The sequence below is a fragment of the Cicer arietinum genome, chromosome 7, assembly GCF_000331145.2.
Source record: "Cicer arietinum cultivar CDC Frontier isolate Library 1 chromosome 7, Cicar.CDCFrontier_v2.0, whole genome shotgun sequence".
Taxonomy (NCBI): Eukaryota; Viridiplantae; Streptophyta; class Magnoliopsida; order Fabales; family Fabaceae; genus Cicer; species Cicer arietinum.
Window position 1 is genome coordinate 47169728 of NC_021166.2, and position 17274 is coordinate 47187001.

The 17274-nt window shown below is 32.8% G+C and overlaps 1 pseudogene; it reads right to left on the reverse strand.

Moving 5' to 3' along the window:
* Positions 1–8028: 8028 nt before the first annotated feature.
* The window catches only part of LOC101506481 (uncharacterized), a 20920-nt pseudogene continuing 11674 nt past the window's right edge, over positions 8029–17274 (reverse strand).

Consider the following 17274-nt stretch of genomic DNA (forward strand, 5'->3'; position numbering starts at 1 on the left):
AAAACACCATTTCCTTCTCAACCCTGAAACTCACCATTTCCTTCTCAACCCAGAAACTCACCCTTTCCTTCTCAACCCAGAAACTCAACATTTCTTTCTCACCACAATCAATTTTTCTCACCACCACAAACAATCAGTTCCTCTTTCTTTCTCAACCCACCACAAACCCTAAAACCATTCATCTCGTGCTAATCCTCCCCTCACCGTCATTCCATCACGATTCAAAATCGTGAAACCAATTAGTTCAGATATCATTTGTTGCTAATCATCCTCTTACTGCCATTCATAAAGAAACCATCCTCCGTTGCTAATCCCCTCTCACTGTCATTTCATCATGAAACCATCCTCTATTGCTAACCCTAATTGGTTCAAATTTCTTCTACGACCGTGAAACCAACTGGTTCTCTTAAACAACTAAACTACAACTGCAACGTAAAACCCTCATTGTTTGTCGTCTCGTTGGCTATCATGAACCAGAAGGTAAGGAATTTATTTTCAATTTTTTTGATTATACTTCATTCGTTGTGTTTTTTGTTGTGACCTAATTATTTTGTGTTTTCCATGTAGTTTTTAGTTATTAAAGACATGTTATTGTTATAGTTTCGTAATCATTTTTTTTACTATTTATGCATTATTCTCAGTTGTTGGATTCTAATGAAATTGATAGGTAAATAAATAATCAATTTAACTTTTTATAGATATTTTTTTGCAGGGTTTTAAACTAGGACTATCCAACACTTTTAAGGTTTTGACATTTTCAGCCAAATGTTTGTTGAAACTCTATTATTTTCTTCCCTTATCAAAAAATAATAGTTTGAAGGAATTAATTTATATTGAGGAGGGGGTTGGTTGACTTAGTGTGCTTGGTTGAGCATTTGATAAATGTAGTTTGATGAATTTGATTTTGTGTTATGGAGTTGTCATTGGAAATGAATGGTTTCTTTATCTATTTTCCTCCGACACCCGTCTCTATATAATTTCATATTTTTATTTTTGATGTTTCTGATGGGTTTTCTATTATATGACTAACCAGCTTTTGCCCTCATCGCCACATAATACGGACTCAACAGATTATATGTCTTATGGGAGCGAGACAAGTAGCTCAACTAGTCGTGGTAGTGGACGTGGTGGCACTGATCATCATAGAGGACATGGTGTTACCAACAAATACAATAGTATTGGTAAGCAGATGATGTTTTTTAAACTGATGTGCTTTTAGACTAATATTGCTCTGCAAACTTATCTTGTCAGTCACTGTTAAAGTTTAAATTTTGTCCTATTTTTGCTTCGAACTTTGCCTACTAGTCAACACTTTAGACAATTTTTTTTCATTTTAGTCCAATTCAGCCACCTAGACATTTAAATAAGTCCATGCACTCTCAAGAAAGTTACATAGCTCTGTTTTAACTTCCTTAAAAAGAAAAGTTTATAAATCAGAACTGTGTAAATCCCAACATATTATTTAGAGAATATCCGAACATTTCTCTGTATGCTGATGCAGGATTGAGTTGCTTATTGACATATTCTACCATTGTTTTCTATTCATGTTAACTCAGTTTTATCAAAGCATTTTACTTTCTTAGGTTACTTATTACTGAAGAAATAACATGCATATTTAAAAACTTGTATGTTTAGATGTACCAATGGGTTTGTGTAGAGTGCATAATAGATGTATTTTTTGTAATTGTTTCAGCTGATGCACTGGATACAACAAGTCTTGAAGCTAGTTATAGACCACATGGAGATTCCAATAATAATGAAAAGAAATGGCCAGACTTTCCTACAATGGCATGTGGCTTGTTACTTGTACTTTCATTTTTGAAGTACCTATAACCTTCTTTGGAATGGTTGGCTCTTGGTTCTATTGCTATTGGATTCCCTAAAGTTCTATTATGAGCTATAGCTTAAACTAAGGCTCTTACTCTTAATATGAACATTCTGGTTGTATTTGCAGGATTCCTGGAAGTTATATAAAGGGCATTGCCTGTGGAGGTCGACATAGTGCAGTAATCACAGGTAGATGGTACAATCTAGATATATAATTATTTGATTTAATATGAGGGAAAAACAACATGTCCTTACATATATAGTTACATGTGAAAAATTACCACATGTAAATTCCGTTTCTAAATCGATCGACATAAAAAATTAATTCAAAGTGGTTGCTAAATCAGTCTCAAACTTTAGTCACTAATTCAGTCTCAAAAATCGGTCACAAAATCGGTGTCAAAATTCAGTCGTAAAATTCAGTCACTAAATTCAGACGCTGCTTCTAAATCAATCGACATACAAAATTAATTCAAAGTGGTTGCTAAATCAGTCTCAAACTTTAGTCACTAATTCAGTCTCAAAAATCGGTCTCAAAATTCAGTCGTAAAATTGATTCACTAAATTTAGACGCTGCTATGGTCGCAACAGCTAGCGACTAGCAGTTTACCAACGAAATTTAAAAGGTTGCTAATTTGATCGCTACTAGCAACATGGACCGATTTTTAAACATTAGCGACTGATTTTTTGGTCACTAAAGGTGAAATTTCTAGTAGTGAGAACGTTCTGCACTTGTGGATAATATTTAGTTCTTATGGAGAACGTTTTGTTTTTGTGGAGAATATTTTGTTCTTGTGGAAAACGTTCTACTTTTCTGGTATGTACCTTTTTCCTTAATTTGATCTTTCTGTTAGATCCTTTTTTATATTTTTTTATTTTTCCACTCCATGATCAGACTTTGGATATGATATTTGAACATTATCAACTTTGTGATTTATCTAAATTTAAGATTGTAATTATTTTTCTTCCCCATCCTATCTTTCATCATAAAAATCAACATATTCATCAAAAATAATATGCATAATTCCATATATAGTTTGCGCTTTGAGATTTTATATTCTATAATATTTATAGAATGTAGAGTATTAATAAAATATACTTTGATGACATTTTAAAACAAATTCGCTCTTACTTTCTTTATCATGCAAAACATAGTAATGACATTCAAAAATATTAAAGTATGATATGTTTTGCTTTCTATTTTTCAAAAATTCATGTAGAAGTATGTTAAAGATATTTTCTAACAGATCCCAGATTAAAAACATGGCAAACAATTTTTAGGGTTTCTCCCCAAAATTATTTTTCAACACTTCATTCATTTAAAATTGTTCTAGCCGTTTCTTGTAACTCATTTTTATTTTATTTTTTAAAACAACTTCATATTTTTCAAAAGTTCTTTGACAGGCAAATCATGTGAAATATAAGTTTCATCAAAGAATTATTTGAAGAATGATGTTTCAAATTTCTTTTAATCATTTCTTATAGAAATGGCAATTCTTTTTAAAACTCATAAAAAATATGATTTTGTTGAAAATTAATCTAAGTATAAAACATAGTGATTTTTCTTTAAAGTGAAACATGAAGATTTTTATTTTACATCAACCATGTGGAGTTTTAAAAAATAACTTTAAAATCAATTTTACAAAGTTATCTTTCACATATCAAGCATCCTTAATCTATGCAAAGTTATTTCAACTAACAATACATGTACCTTTGATTTGTTAATGTTTCCAAAGGTTATAGACTTTCCAAATATTTGTAATCAGATGAGGCACCATACTTTTCCATTCATGTATATTGAGAATGCCTTGTTCATGCATCAATGTTCTTTCTTGATTGTTGGATGATGTTCCTACACATGAATGAAAAAACAAAGAACGTTCTTCGTTTTTTGGAAATCGTTTTGCTTTGAATTTTTTATCCTTTTTTGTTGTAAAAACTTATGGAATCAAGAAGTCCAATTTTGTTACAGTAAGAGCATCTTATAGTACCTTTCTCATCCTTCTTTTTTGACATAAAAACGTTTTGACAAATGTTTTCATTTTGAGAAGTTTTGAAACGTAAATAATCTTTGTCAAATATCCCTTCTTGAGATATCATGTTCTTTTGAAAGGTTTTAGTGGTCTTTACTAAGTTGATTAAATCATTTTTCAAATCAGGAACTTCTATATTTAAGAAGGTTTTGTCTTCCATAGTTTTAGAACACTCTGGAATATAATTTTTTACAATTATCTCATTGAGAAGCTTTTGTTGCTTAACCATTTTCAGATGAGATTGCTGCAGACTTTGAATGACCTTACTAAGTTCGTCAACCAAAACTTGAGGTTTCTCTTTTTCCTCTTTTCCTCTACGGAGCTTTTCTTTTAATAAACAACATTTTTTAGCAAGAAAGTTTAAATCATATAAAAGATTATGAAATTCTTTTTCCATTTGTTCACATAAAGGACATAGTTCATGGTTACCTCATTATATTCTAAGTTTTCCATCAAGCACATGTTGGCTTCTGACATTACTTCTACTTCCAGAATCTTTTCCTCTAAAAATTGTTAGGTGCTCAACTTTAGAAGCAGTGCTCGGATGCCGATTGAATTAGCAATGTCAATCACAAGAAATGAGTGTTTGAGTTGTGATTTAACCTTTTTAAAATTTCCTATTAAAACTTAAAGAATTTAACTCAAGATTAATCTTGGTTATGAAAATAGAAAACGAAGAATGTTCTTGGTAAAACACACAATTCAACTTATCTATTTAATTTGATAATCAAAGTCTAGAAATAAATAGGGATAAGGGAAGACATATATCACAAAGATGTATTCTGGTTCACCCAAATTGGGTTACGTTGAGTCCTCACAACCGTGAGATTTATAACTAAGTGTTCAGAGCAAAGAATGTTCTTGGTTTTTACACCACCAGTCCAGATCAACCTTGATCTGTTACAATCTTCACCTTTCAACCTAAAAAGGATTTTTACAATCACCTTTCAGCCTTGAAAGGATTTTTACAAACACATTCAATGTAACATAAAAGAGATACTTGAGTTGCAAATGATGTGTATAATAAAAGTGTTTGAGATCTTGAAATTTCTCAACACTTGTTTGAGATACACGAAAGACAAGCTCCGTAGATAATGATCCAAAGATATACTGAAGAGAGTTGGAATTTTCTTGAAGAGTTTTTTTACTTGTTACTTGAACAAGTGTTGACATATTTGTAAATTAAACTCTTGCCTTCATTTTCCAATTGATCTTTAATTTGTAGATGATAAAAGACTTTGAGTATTCATTTTAAAATGAATATAGTCGTTGGGCACACTTCCCAAGTGTCATATATATTTTAAAGCAATTAAACATGTGTTAATCTTGTTTTTCAGAACGTTCTTGACAAACAAAGAATGTTCTTGCTTTTGGGTCTCATGAAAAACATGAATGAGTGAGTGAATGAGTTGTCACATGTCTGCTTGCACTCTTTTGAGTCAGATTTATGCACAATTTGGAGGTCAATCTAGAGGTTGTTTTCCACCTTTGGTCAGATTTATGCATAATTTTCTGCATAATATTGTAAGTACAATGTACTTTTTTCCTTACTCACAACTCATCAATTTGGAGATCAATCTAGAGGTTGTTTTCCACCTTTCGGCCTTCATCATGAGTTATTGGATTCACCAATTATTAGAGCAGTCTTTATACTCTTTAATATGTGGTTTATACTATGGAAAAGTATATGTTTTAATTTTGTCTTCAAAAGAGAATTAAAACCAGAATGTTCTTTTGTTAAAACTACAACATTCTTCGTTTTTGTTTTGTATGAGTGCTTAACTTTGAGAACTGTTACGTGTCAGTCCTTTGTCTCAGAAACATGATGTGTTTTTTGCTAAAAGGTGCAACATCAATGTCCTTGTTGTCTTTGCTGTCCTTGCTCATAGCTCATCAATTTAGAGATTGATCTTGATGTTTTTCTTTGCCTTTGTTGATCCTCTTTGATCAAATCCATCTAAAACAATATTGTGTAGATTATTAAATTCCTCTGTAATGAATAGTGATGTTTTTTAGTGTAGACATATATACTTTCGTAGCTCAGATCGATCTTAAATTACGACAAGTTTTTCTCTTTCTAACCCATAACGTTCTTGAATTAAAGCTGTGAAAACGGAGAACGTTCTTCGTTTCCATTTTGAGTGATTGCTGGATTTTGACAATTCTGACAGTGGTTGTGTGTCAAGCTTTTCTGTTATGTACATGTGTGTGTATGTGATGCAGTGACTTAGTTCTTTATAAATCAGAATGTTCTTGGATTAATGCTGTCAAAACCAGAACATTCTTCGTGTTTCAAGCTATTGTCCAAAATGATCTCTGTTTTTCAGAATGTTGTCAACAAAGTTAATCATTTTTTCTGTTTAATAACCAGAACATTCTTCGTTTCTCGTATTTGATCTTGGTTCTTTCAAATAATCTTGATTCTGATTTATAACATAGTGTGATCATTGATTGTTGTATGAATGTATTTGATCATCTTCTTCATGAAGATATTATCTTGAAGATGAAATGATCATTCTCTGGAATGATTGATATATGATGCATTTCTTTTGAGGATATTTCATTATATAGTGGATACTTATGCACTTTGATGAAGTGAATGGTTTCTTGCTGGTTCACTTATGCAATTCATGTTCCTTAAACAAAACTCAAGTGCAATTATTAGTAGAGCTTCATTCATAAAACTTAATCATTTATTTCATAAGTTTTGTTGTCATTAAAACATACATCAAAAAGGTTTTTGCCTCAACACACCCAACCCAGGTTACGTCCAGCCCTCACAACCGTGAGATTTCTCACTAAGTGTTCAAAACGGAAAACGTTCTTGGTTTTTACACCACCAGTTCAGATCAACCTTGATCTGTTACAATCGTCACCTTTCAACCTAAAAAGGCTTTTTACAATCACCTAACAACCTTGAAAGGATTTTTATAAACACATTCAATCTAACTTAAAAGATAGACTTGAGTTACAAATGATGTGTATGATAAAAGTTTTTGGGATCTTAAAACTTCACAGCACTTGTTTGAGATAAATGAAAAAGAAACTCATCAAATAATGATCCAAAGTTATAATGAAGAGAGTTGTAGTTTGCTTGAAATTTTTTTTGACTTGTTACTTGAACAAGTGTTGGTAGATTTGTAAATTGAACTCTTGCCTTCATCTTCCATTTGATCTTCAAATTTATAGATGTTAAATGGTAGTGAATATTCACTTTAAAATGAATATAGTCGTTGGACACACTTCCCAAGTGTTAGATACATTTTCAAGCAATTAAACATGTGTTTATATTGTTGTTCAGAACGTTCTTGACAATCGGAGATCGTTCTTGATTTTTGTCTTGATGGGAAACATGAGTGAGTGAGTAAGTGAGTGAATGAGTTGTAAAATGTCAATTTTGATACTGTTTTCATGTTAGAATTATGTAGAACTTTCTGCAGAATATTGTAAGTACCATATTGGAAACACGATCGTGGGGTAATGTCTCGATCTAGAGAGATCAACCTCATTCTAAGGAGTCAAAAGTTTCTTCTTATCATCCCCATTTCTTCCTAGAGTTTTCCATTTCAGGTGAAAGTGGCGACCGACAAACGAGTTTTGTTACATATACCGTTTTGGTAATTTAACTATTGGCGAGTACATTATTTTCTTGATGGTCCAGAGTAGGTGGTCTTATTTTAATCTACATTATTGTTTTGAGTTCACATATTCACATGACATCAGTACGAAGTCACATACACTTTTATGTATAAACTTATTATATATATGAGGTATATTTTTTATATTTACTATATGACTTAAATTTATTCTCCTATTTATATCATAATCGAGATTAGTTAACTAGATTTCACCAATAAGACATCAGAACGTCTCACCAACCACATAAGATAAAGAGCAATGCAAAACTATTGGTGTTAAGAGTTGAAAGGAATTAGACAATGTTTGGGAAATAGAGATATCCCATTCTTAACATCACTTATTAGTGACAGTTTCAAGAACAATTTGTTTACAATTGAATCACCTCAGCGCAAGTAAAAAACTTCCTCAAATCCTTCACACCTCCAATACCAACATAAAAGTAAAGAATCGGTGCAAAACAAAAAACTACAAAAATCCATATTATTTCATAATGATTTTATTATCTATTATATTAGACATAACATTAATTTTACAAATCAAACAACAACCATATCTCATTCACTCTATTAAATAATTCAATAGGGGAATTATACCGAGCCACATAGAAATTAGGAGCTTTATGACTTTTTTCAATAGCAGATAGCCATTTAGTACCATTGATACTATCCTTCAATGTTGCAGCTTGTTCTGCAACATTTTTGTCATTCACATATCCAGCAAACTGTCTAAATACTGCATACACATTTTTCCATTTTTGAACTTGAAGACCCTTTGAAGGTGGTGGATTTGCTTGGTTCTTTTTGGGCACATAAAAGCTTACAATATATGAATATTTAAAAAAGGAGGCATCACTAGGTATCACTTCAGAGAGCATTGGTCCTGCCATCTCTATTTTCTGTTTGTTGTTGTTGTTATTATCTTGAATATAACTAAATAGTATGAGAAAAAAAGTAAAAGATTATTCCAGTTTAGTTATGAAGAAATTTCCATTTTGGTTTTTAAATGTGAGACGTTATCTTTATAGTTTTTGAATATATCAAAATTAAAAAACGTATATAAATTGGTTAATTTAGTCTTTAAAGATGTCTTCCGTTGGTTAGTCATCAATCTTCAATTTATCTTTCATTAATCTATAAAATTGTTAACAAGAGACACACTTAGAAAATGTTTTTATAATTTTTATCCATTTAAAGATCAAAATTGTTTTTATTTGTTTGGTTTTTATTATTTGAATGCGGCAATCCAATAATTACTTTTTCAAAAATAAGTATTGGTGAAGTAGAATTTTTTTAATTAATTACAATCACATTCATGGTCATTTTACAACCATCACATGTGAGAGGTTTGAACTTCATTCCTTAATGATACAAAGTCAAATTCTTATAATTAAATATACACTACAATCCAATAATTTGAGGTGGGTATAATTTAATATTCTTGACTATGAATCCAACCACATGCCTCATAATTTTGTATTGTAAATTTATAGATATAAATTCTTTTAAAGAAAAGAGCAAAAAAAAAAAAAAAATAGTGAAACTGCCAAGACACTCAAAAATAGTGAAATCTTCATTGTTGTTTACAAGAGGAGAGAGTTGAACTGATAACAAAATGTAATATCTCATCTTATTTATAAGAGAATTTTTTTTTATAAAAAAGATTATATTATGTATAATGAAAAGATTCAAATTTTAATGTATTTTTATTGTTTATGTTAGTATTTTTTTTCTTCATTTATGATATATATCTTTTTAATTTTTTAATATTAATAGATATATTCAATGAGTCTAATTTTCTATAAATATATATAAAAAATCAGTCGAAAAGTTAAAATAATAAATGAATTGATTAATTTTGATGTGTTTTGATTTTGTCTCTTTGATGGAGAAAAAAAGATGTTTTTTATGGTAAAAGAAAAACAGTTATATATTATATTATTATTGACTTTATGTTTCAAAATTAGTTAATTAATTAATTTTTTTTACTATTATGTTATGAAATAATTAATTTTGCTTAAATTATATTTTATCCTCATTTAACATACTTATCATTTTAATAGTAATAATATGTGTAGTCAATGACTTGAAATTTTCTATGAATACATATTCAAACTAACTCAAAAAATTAAAATAATATATGAGTTGATTAATTTTGTTGGGTTTGAATTTTGTTTATTAAGATTGAAATCAGAATTCATCTAGAAGTTTCGAAATTTTCAAATTAATCAGAATTCATCAAGAAGTTTCGAAAATTTCAAATTAATCAGTATTCCTATAACATTATATTAGAAAATATTGTAAAAAAAATAGAATATAATATTTTTTATTTTAAAAGAGAGACATTATATATTTTTGTCTATTATGTTATGAAATAATTATTTTTTTGTTAGAATATATTGAACAAAATAAATGACAATTAATACTCCTTACATCTTTTTTAAGTATCTATAGAAATGTTTAACATATATTAATGATTTAAAAATTATTGATTTAATGTGTACATTTTGTGTGTTGTTATTACTAAATTGTTCATTATATACAAATGTATTTAATATTAATTTTTGACCTTCCATGATAAATTAGTAATAGCGAAAAAGACATATTTGAAAGAAAAAAATAGTATATGCTTCTTGTAATTGAAGTAGCAATCTCAATCACAAAAAAGAGGGGTTTGAATTTTCATGTCATCTTTTTAAATTTCCTGTTTAAAACTTAAAGAATTTAACTCAAAATTAATATTGGTTATGAAAATAGAACACGAATAACGTTTTTGGTTAGTGAAAAACACACAATTTAACTTATCTATTTAATTTGATAATCAAAAGACTTGAAATAAATAGAGGTAAGGAAAGATATATCACATAGAGATATATCCTAGTTCACCCAACCCGGGTTACGTTAATTCCTCATAACTGTGAGATTTTTAACTAAGTGCTCAAAATGGAGAACGTTCTTGGTTTTTACACCACCAGTCCAGATCTAGCTTGATCTGTTACAATCTTCACCTATCAACCTAGAAACAATTTTTACAATTACCTTTCAGTCTTAAAAGGATTCTGTTCATGTAGTCCATGAAAATTGCTGGTGCATTGGTAACCCCAAACGGCATAACCAGATATTCATAATGTCCATAGCGGGTTCTGAAAGCCGTTTTCTGAATGTCTCCTTCCCTTACTCGAATCTGATGGTAACCCGACTTCAAGTCAATCTTCGAAAATATCGCGGCCCCTCTCAATTGATCCATCAAATCATCGATTCGTGGCAAAGGATAACGATTCTTAATAGTTGCCTTATTAAGCTGTCTGTAATCCACACATAAGTGCGAGCTTCCGTCCTTCTTCTTAACTAGCAAAACTGGAGCTCCCCATGGTGATATACTTGGTCTGATGAATTTCTTCTCCAACAAGCCTTCAATTTGGCTTTTGAGCTCATTTAATTCCAATGGCGACATTCGATAAGGTGCCATTGAAATAGGTCCCGTTCCTGGGTGCAAATCAATGAAGAATTCCACTTCTCTTACCGGTGGCAATCCTGGAATTTCCGTTGGAAATACATCCCGATACTCGTTGACAAGTATCACATCTTCTATATCCACATTTATCTTTGCCTCCACATTTGCCAGAGACAAAAACTCATGAGTCCCTTCACTTAGCGACACTCGGAGTTTGTTAGCAGCTAAATACTTAACAACTCCTGGTTCGGGGAAAAGAACCAATTTACGAGCACAATCCAAAATCACATAATGATAAGACATCCAATCCATACCGAGGATGACCTCGAGTGATTCTAGCGGTAAACAAATTAGATTAACCAAGAAATCCCTATTCTGAATAGTCATTCGACAATGTAAACATGCAGAATTTACGGTTAAGGTCTTAGCAGGTGTGGAAACAACCAAATCAAAAGGTAAAGCAGACACAGATAACTTCAAGCGATTCACACAGTCCATAGCAATGAAGGAATGGGTTGCCCCCGAATCAAAGAGTGCAGTTAGAGTGTTACCTGCAATCTCACAATCACGCTGAATCAGATTACCAGATGGATTTCCCTCTTCAGCATTCACACAATAAATGCGTCCTCTAGCAGTAGGACGGGTAGCCCTAGCTACATTCACCACTGGTTCCACCTTTGGAGCCGTGCACTCCCTTGCCATGTGCCCCGACTTCTGACAATTGTGACAGATGGGGATGTTAGTGGTACAAGCACTAGCATAGTGTCCTTCTTTCCCACATCGGAAACATCGAAGCACTTGCCCCATTTGCCTTCCGAAATTCTGGTTCCCTGGGCGACTCGGTCCACCGTTGTTATTCTGGGGGCGATTATAAGGTTTAGCCACTTGTTTTCCCCTATTCTGATAAGTCGCCCGACTAGGGCCTCCCGAATTAAAATTCCCAACTCGGCTAGCCCTCTTGTTCTTCATATCTTCCACTTCTCTACATTTCTCTACCAGCGCTTGGAAACGTTGAATTCCCAAAGGTAAGACGGAATCTTGAATCTCATACTTCAATCCGTCTTGGAAACGATGACACATGAACGGTTCATCAATTTCTTCACGGAAGAACCTGAAATGCCTCGATAGTGATTCAAATTTAGCAGCATACTCGCCCACAGTCAGGCTCCCCTGGTGAAGTTTCAGAAAGTCGTCACCCAACTTAGTCCTGGTACTCATCGGAAAGTATTTGTCTAAAAACTTTCTTTTGAACGATTCCCAGTTCACCTCCTCGTGGGCTGCTCCCATCAACAACCTTGCACTCCTCCACCAGTATTCAGCATCCCCTAGCAACATATACGTGGCATAGCTGACCTTCACTCCAGCCTGGCAGTTAATCATATCAAAGATTTTCTCCACTTCTTGGATCCATTGATCCGCCTTCTCTGAACCCTCATCCCCCTTGAACTTAGGAGGATTGTAACGACGGAAGTCTTCCAACCCTCTTGATTCTGCAGCACGGATCTCTCTTCCCCTCTTTTCAAGATCCCGTTGAGTCTTGGCAGCGGTCTGTGCAGCGACAGAAGCAGCCATGTTGTTCATAGCCTCCGCCATTTGGTCATTCCTAGCGTTGGCTCTCGGAGCGTCATTCCTTCTGGGCGGCATGGTTTCCTATAAGAACCATCATCAAGTAGAGTTTTAACACTACTTCAAAAAATTCTAAACTAACGTCCGTCTAACAACACACAATTAAATTGGACTTGACAACTCAAGTCACCTAAACCGACACATGATCAGATAACAACTCCTAACTTATAGGTCGACCTACAATCTATAACCAAGGTTCCACAGCTCCCAAAGAAAACTAAACCTATGCTCTGATACCACAATGTAACACCCCGTTTTTCAAAGCGAGGGTATATTTTTTTTTTCTAAAAGTAATTAAGACGAACAAAGAAATAAATCAGGAAATGCTTTTGGATAAATAATTGAGTCATTATAATTTACAAACAGCGGAAAAGTTTCTCCAATTACAAATCCAAAACATTTCTACATAAACATCAAATGGTACATGGAACCCATCCAAAGATGATGTCAAACTGATAATATTAGTAAAAGTACAGTTTTCCAAAACTAAAAATACTCCCAACCAAAAAGAAGGACCCCTAGTCCCTATACATCATCCTAATCTGATCATCCTACCAAAAACTATACACCCTGAGTAATCTCCACGCGCCCCGTGAGATCCTCCTAACACAACCGCAGTCAAGCATTCCCATCTCCATCCCTGTCCGTAGGGTACGAACCAGTAGGGCCGTCCTGACTCTCATCTGAGGGCAAAGCCCAGATTTCCACAATAGTGTAAAGGGTCACCAACCAGAAAATAACAGTTAACACATAGCAATTAAGTTTTTGAATGCTCAAAACAACTTTTTAACTAAGCATGCACCTTAACAGGATTTTCAATATGCGAAAAGTTCATACAGTACATTGCCAATGAAAATGAAGGTAAAATGCAGTTCTCGATCTCCTAATTAACACATAATAAAACAAGACATGGATAGATTCATGAGCAATTAATCATACAACTAAAAATGAGGATTTTCACTGAGCCAATCGATTGGGCAATCGATTGGGGTGAAGATTTTTAATGAAAACAGAATCCTGGGCTGAATTCAATCGATTGGTAAATCGATTGATTGGTTCCTGAGCCCCTGGTTTCGAGCCAATCGATTTCCTAATCGATTTGGTGAGGGATTCTTAATGAAACAGAATCCTGGGCTGAATTCAATCGATTGGTAAATCGATTGATTGGTTCCTGAGCCCCTGACTTAAGGCCTAATCGATTGGGCAATCGATTTCTTAACTGATTCCTTTGAAAATTGATTTCGAAATCGATTGGCTAATCGATTTTGTGAATTGGCCAAGTCCCTGTTTACCCATCCAATCGATTGGGAAATCGATTTCCCTGATCAGTTTTCCAAAAATTCATGAATTAACCTAAGTCATTCCTAATCAAGTTCACAACTTAACACTTAGCAATTTCTACGCGATTACTACGACACACAAAGGTTCGATAACCATCATACTCACACACAATACACAACACATAGCACTTAACACCTTCATCTCAGTTATCACGATAAATCAAAATTCGAATCACTCAATCATAAACTCAAATCAAACATGACTCGCGTGCCAGGCACCCTAATGCAATGCGTATATGCCAAAATGCATGGACTCGGAATTCCAAACCAAAACCCTCCTCGAAGGGCCGTAAATCATAATTGTACCGCCTATCGCAGGCCAAAGTACCAATTACCGAGGTGCCACCTATCACGGGTCAGCACGATTTACTAAAATGCGTAAATCATAAACGTACCACCTATCACGGGTCAGTACAGTTTACCGAGGTGTCACCTATCACGGGTCAACACGATTTACTAAAAGAAAAAGCGGGAATCGTAAATGTACCACCTATCACGGGTCAGTACAGTTACCATGGTGTCACCTATCACGGGTCAACACGATTTACTAAAATATAAATCGCAAACGTACAACCTATCACGGGTCCGTACAGTTTACCAAGGTGCCACCTATCACGGGTCAGCACAATTCACCAAAAATGTAAATCGTAAATGTACCACCTATCACGGGTCAGTACAGTTACCATGGTGTCACCTATCACGGGTCAACACGATTTACTAAAAGAAAAAGCGGGAATCGTAAACGTACCGCCTATCACAGACCAGTACTGTTTACCTAGGTGCCACCTATCACGGGTCAGCACAATCCACCAAAAATGTAAATCGTAAATGTACCACCTATCACGGGTCAGTACAGTTACCATGGTGTCACCTATCACGGGTCAACACGATTTACTAAAATATAAATCGCAAACGTACAACCTATCACGGGTCCGTACAGTTTACCAAGGTGTCACCTATCACGGGTCGACACAATTTACCAAATGAAATGCATGAGCATACACAGACTCCATTCACAACAATCGTTAAGCAAATGCAGATATTAAAAGATTCCCCATTTTTAATACCCATTTAACTTAAACGACTTTCAAACAACATTAATTAAATAAGTCATTAAGAGATTCCCCGTTCTTAATACCGATTTAACTTAATGATTTTCAAAACAAAACGTTAAGCAAACAGTCATATTAAGAGATTCCCCATTCTTAATACTCATTTACCGAAACGACTTTCAAACAACATTAATAATTGGTCCCCTAGCACCGTAGCGTGGTAGTGAGCAACTTTTCCTTCTAACTCTTCACGAAACGAAGCTTAGATCTAGGAGAAACAGAGGGGTTTGTGTTTGAATCTCTAATACCGTTTTTCTTCGTTTTCGAATCAAAGAGGAAGAGTGAAGTTAAGAAATCCTTATCCTAACACTCACCAAGCTTTGGGTTTCTAAACTTGAAGAAAGAAAGCAAATAAGGACGGAAATGGAGGAGAAGAAGGAAATTGGTGCGCGTGAGTGACAAAGGAAGAAGATGGAAAAATCAGATTTTCCTTCCTTTCTTTTTCTTTCCTTTGTTTTTCCTTTCTTCCTTTTTCCTTCTTTCCTTTTTATATCCTTTTCTTTTCCCTTTCCTTCCTTCTATTTTCCTTTCTTTTTCCCTCCAACCAAACATAATTATATATTAAATATAACTTAACAAATATCTCAAAATATCTAGATATTTGTTAAATTACCATTTCACCCGTAACGCATTAAATTCTCCGTAAAGGATTCACCGCAGTTAATTTAATTTATTCATCGACGAGTAATTCCAAACGGCATCAAAATAACTTTTTGATCATATAAACTTCAAAATATAATTAACTTTGGCTAAAAAGCCTCCGAGCCCAAAATCCAAAATACATAAAAATACATAAAGTGTACTTTAAAATTATGGGTCTTACAATTGTCATGCCAAAACAATTAAATAAAAATAAATGTTATAATTATTCAAGTAGAATAGAGTGTGATAAAATTTAATTTAATTTATTTACACATAGAATAATTACTAATTTAATAATAGCAATTACTAAAAAAACACATATATAATATATATGAATATTTTGGGGTGTTACAATACTTACCCCCTTAAAAATAGTTTCGTCCTCGAAACTACGAGGAAAAACAAATGGACAAGCTATATACATGTATTAATACATCACTTAAAAAAAATCAAGTAAAATTATTTTGAATCCCCATTAGTGTCATAAAAATTACTTAATCAACAACAATTCAACTAAAGTATAAATACTTGAATTGTATAAATTTAACTTGTTATACATGAACTAGTTAATGCAAACTAATGAGCATATAAAGAAAAACAAAAGAGACAAAACTGAGAATATCATTTATTAAAATAGATCAAATTTAGAATTTTATGTTTATAACAATAATTTAAAATTTCAAAAATAGAACAAAAGGGATAGCATAGATCCTTTCAAAAATGCATTTCTATAAAGAAATTGACAATGCAATACTAATATGCAAAAATCATAATGAATGATGTATAATAATAATAATAATAATAATAATAATAATAATAATAATAATAATAATAATAATAATAATTATAATAGTAATAATAATAATAATGTAGTACCCTATTTTTGTCCAATTTATTAAATATAAATCAAAAGGGAAATATGTATTTAAAAAAGGAAATAAAAATAATTACAAAGAGAAGAGTATAAGGATACGAAGAGTCATCATGTGGGAACAATATTTGTCTTTGTTCATCCATTGAATCTTGGGACAGAGAAGAGTATAAGGATCGGAGAATAAAAAAAATGAACAAAAATTGATCTATAATGCATGACACACATAAATCAGGCATAATTTACTCATACTCACATGATCCATGCATCTTCATTGACACTTTACCTATACTTGATGCATAACACACGAATCATTCATACCTTATCGTTCGAATTGCAAGTATCATATACTTATTCTCCTTCTTTATCTACCTTCAAGATTGGACCAATTACGATCCACACATCGGTAAACAATCCAAAGACGATCACTTTCATTTCTATAGATCTACGCATCGGTAACCAATCCGAAGACGATCACCTTCATTTCTATAGATCTACGCATCGATAACCAATCCGAAGACGATCATTTTTAATTTCTATAGATCTACGTATCGGTAACCAATCCGAAGACGATCGCCTTTATTTCTATAGATCTACACATCGGTAACAAATTCGAAGACGATCATTTTTTCATTCCTGTTGATCTATGCATTGGATGTCAATCTGAAGACGATCACTTACATTTTGTCGATCTACGCATCAGTAACCAATCCAAAGACGACCATTTTTCATTC